Source organism: Nannospalax galili, unplaced genomic scaffold (assembly GCF_000622305.1).
Source record: "Nannospalax galili isolate Female #2095 unplaced genomic scaffold, S.galili_v1.0 scaffold127, whole genome shotgun sequence".
Taxonomy (NCBI): domain Eukaryota; kingdom Metazoa; phylum Chordata; class Mammalia; order Rodentia; family Spalacidae; genus Nannospalax; species Nannospalax galili.
The window spans coordinates 5,458,053-5,462,520 of NW_008360326.1; positions in this window are offsets into that span (position 1 = coordinate 5,458,053).

The following is a 4,468-nucleotide window of genomic DNA, read 5'->3' on the forward strand; positions in this document are numbered from 1 at the left end:
GCCACTCCCCACCCACTTCGAAGGCGGGTCTACTTGCCCCTCTTCAGAAGACTCGGCCAACCGCAGTCGAGGGGTGACGACATTTCCACCCCCGGCTCTTACGCCTATTTGCGTCATACTGGCGTAAGAGTCGTCTCCTAGCCCCGGACCTACTCAACCTATTCCTCCTCCACCATGTGGTGGGTTCCTCACTAGAGTTCCCACGGGGTCCACCCTCTCCTGACCTATAACTCCTCTTCAATTCCACCGCCTCTGCTCTTGGCCCAGGGTTAGCAAAAAGGATTCAGGTTCCACGGGAGACGAGAAAGATACGTGAGCCAGGGAACGTAAACCCTAATATGAGAAGCGTGAAGGACTAGAATAGGAACTCTTAAGGCGTCCTAGAAATGCTCCTGGCGTCATCATGGAGACCAGGATGGTTAGGCATGAGTACCTGAATAACCTTGAGGTAACAACCAAAAGCAAACACTTGGTATACACTTCTTTTCCTCTTGCAATCCACTCATTTATTTATTGTGGATTGCAAGATTGGACTTTTTTCTTTCTATAGCATTTATTCGCTTTTAATTTATATATAGTAATTGTGCATATTTACCTGGTAGAGTGTGACTGTTCAGTACAGGTTACATAAATGGGTTTGATGTGTAATGATCAGATTCAGGTAACTGGCTTATCTATTACCTTAGAACACTCAATCCTCTGTACTTGTTAGTTTGAAATATTTGATTCATTAACCTATAGTTATTCTACTGTGCTAGAGAATATCAGAAGCTGTTCCTGTTCCTCAACTGCACCCCTGTCTGTACTAATGTGTCATTAGCTTTGACTCTCCCTTGGCCTCACCTGTCTCAAGCCCATCAACAATCTGATGGTTTCTATTGTACCATATATGTCACATGAGCCCACTTCTCTCCACCCTGATTGCCCTGAGTAGACAGCTTGCTCTGACCATAGCATTCATCACTTCCCTGGTCCTTTGCCTTCACTCTTTTTTTTTTTTTTTTTTTTTTGACAGGGTCTCTCAATAGCCCCAGCTGTCCTGGAACTCATTATGTAGACCAGGCTGGCCTTGAACTCACAGAGATCTGCCTGCCTCTGCCTCCCGAGTGCTGGGATTAAAGGCGTGCACCACCCCCGCCCGGCACCTTCACTCTTTTAAAAAAATATTTTGAATATTTCATTTATTATTTTTATTTTGTGTGTATGCAATCATTGCTTGCATGTAGGTAAGTGCACCCATGTCATGCAATGCCTGTGGAGGACAGAAGAGGCTGCTGGATCCCCTGGAACTGGAGTTATGGACAGTTGTTAGCTGCCATGTGGGTGCTGAGATTCAAACCTGGGTCTTCTGCAAGAACAGCCAGTGTTCATAACCACTGAGCCATCTCTCCAGTCCTCCTTTACCTCCACTCTTATTTACCCAATAAGCAATGGAGTGAGCTTTCTAAAGGTCAAATTTGATCACTTTACTTTTTTTGCCTTCCAGTTTATAAAAAAGACAACATGGGACAGACAGCAGAGATTGCTCAGTAGTTAAATGCACCTGCTGCCCAAGCCCAATGACCTGAGTTCAGTCCCTGGAATCCATACCATGTAGAGATGAAAGGAGAGAAGTGACTCTACGAAGCTGTTCTCTGACCTCTATGCAAGGGCCATGGCACAAACTCTCCCATCACACACACATGCACACACATAATAACTATTATTAATATTAATAATAACATAAAGTTTAAAATATTTTATGTGTATGAGTGTTTTGCCTGCACGTATGTGTATGCACCACATATATACCTGGTGCCAGCAGAGACCAGAAGAGGACATCCGATCCCCTAGAGCTGGATTTAAAGATGTCTGTGAGCTGCCATGTGGGTGCTGAGAATCAAACTCCAGTCCTCTGCAAAAGCAGCCAGTGCTCTGAATATCTGAGTGGCCTCTCCAGCCACGAGAAGATAAAGTTTTTTTAAATTGATTCTAAAAAGACAAAATGGTGTAAAGAAAACACTTATCATTTAGACTTCACCACTACTGATACTTTGATGTTTGCTTCTTTTAAAATATTGAACAGAAGTGATACACATTATGATATTTCTCATAAATATTTCAGTGTACATCTCTAGGAAACAAAAACACTTTCCACAATATCACTGAGTGCTCAATTCACATTCAAACATCCCAGATTGTTTCCAAAGATGTCTCTTTCAGCTGTTCTGTTCAAAATAGGAATCAATCAAGGATCACCATTGAATTACATTTAATTATGTTTCTTAATTCTCTTTAAATTAGCATAAATACTGATTCACACCCTTTCCATTTTTCATATTGTTCTGTTAAGAGAGAGCAGGTCACTTTTACATGGAACTCCCCATCTTTATGATTTGTCTCATGGTGTATTGTCCTGTATTACCTTGTATATCATATATATGTCCCCTGTATTTCCTTCTTGTAAAGTAGAAATTATACCTGAAGTCTCAATTGGATCATATTTTTTTAAAATGTAAACCAAAATGCTTTCAATTGCATCCTTCTAGGAGATGTATGATACCTGCCATCATGCATACACAGGAATGCTAATCATATGCAGGTTAAAGTAGAACCAGCCAGATTGCTATTAATGTGATCAGAATGAAACCTGATACTTTGGCACCATGAGAACATTAACTTCCCTATCAACCATCAACTTTTTCATATAGTTTGATCATCCTTCTCCTTTTCCTCCTCATCTCCCCTCCTCCTCCTTTTCCTCTTCCTTTTCTTCTGTGTGTGCTGAGGAGAGAACTCAGGACCTCTGACATGCCAGGCAAGTGCTCTACCACTGAGCTACTTCTCCACTCTTCACTGGTGATTCTTCACAAAAATACTTCATTGGAGTTTGCAGTAAGAGTTTTGTTTTTGTTTTTGTTTGTTTTTTATTTTTATTTTTCCTTTTTTTTTCGGTCTTTTTGAGACAGGGTCTCCCCAGCTGTCCTGGAACTCACTATGTAGACCAGGCTGGCCTTGAACTCACAGAGATCCACCTGCCTCTGCCTCCCGAGTGCTGGGATTAAAGGCGTGTGCCACCACACCTGGCTTTTTTTTTTTAACTATTCATTGAAAATTTATCAGCTTTCAGTCATTAACCTGAAATACAATGCAACTGGAAATATAGAATATATTCTTAGTTTTTGCTTTTTACCTACTTGCAGACTAGTGAGTAATTGTAATATTTACCTCTAATAGTGGCTAATAAGCTTTTAAAATTATTTGTGACAATTTTTAAGTATTACTATTTTTTAAAAAACTTTAAAAAAATTATTTATTTATTATTTTTATTTTACGTGTATGCGTGTATTGCCTGCATGCAGGTAAGTGCGCCCATGTCGTGCAATGCCCGCGGAGGACAGAAGAAGCTGTTGGATCCCTTGGAACTGGAGTTACGGACAGTTGTTAGCTGCCATGTCGGTGCTGGGATTAGAACCCGGGTCTTCTGCAAGAACAGCAAATGTTCTTAACTACTGAGCTATCTCTCCAGCCCCACAACCAGTGTTCTTAACCGCTGACCCATCTCTCCAGGCCCAATTTTTAAGTATTACTATTTATATAGCCAATGTACATCAATCAGTCACAGTAATTACTTTTTGATACTCATTATACCAGAATAAGCCAGTAAAAGGTTCATGAAAACAGACTCCAATGAAATCTCCCTTGTTTTTTTTCACTCTAAGGTGTTCTAGATTTAACTTTTTAAAAAATATTTTGCTTTTTGTTTTTATGTGTATGAGTGTATTGCCTGCATGTACGTTAAGTGCATCCATGTTGTGAAGTTCCTGGGGAGGTCAGAAGAAGGCATCAGATCCCCTGGAACTGAAGTTACAGATGGTTGTTAGCCACCATGGGAGTGCTGGGAACCAAACCCAGGTCCTCTGCAAGACCAGCCAGTGCTCTCAACCATTTAGTCATCTCTCCAGCCCCAAGGTTTATCTTTTTAAATTTCCCCTGCAGGAAGTAGTTATTCGTCTAAAGAGATGTGGCAGCTTTTAGTAAGGACTAATTTTAGGCACCAGAAGATGGATGTGAGGGGTGATACCAGCTACTGAGGAAACGCTGTTCCCAGACCTTTCAATGAAAAGAGCTAGAATATTAAGACACCTGCACACACGCATGCACACACACATCTACAAACTCCAACATAATTATGATTTTTCACTGAGCTCTTTATACTTACAGGTGTTTATTCTTTTTAAAAATTTTTATTTATTATTTTTATTTTATGTATATGAGTGTATTGCCTGCATGTGTGTAAGTGCACACATGTTGTGCAAAGGCTGTAGAGGCCAGAAGCAGGCTTCAGATCCCCTGGAACTGGAGTTATGGACAGTTGTTAGCTGCCATGTGGGTGTTGGGAATTGAACTTGGGTCTTCTGGAAGAACAGCAAGTGTTCTTAACCACTGAGCCATGTCTCCAGCCCCCAAGTCTTTATTCTTATGCTGA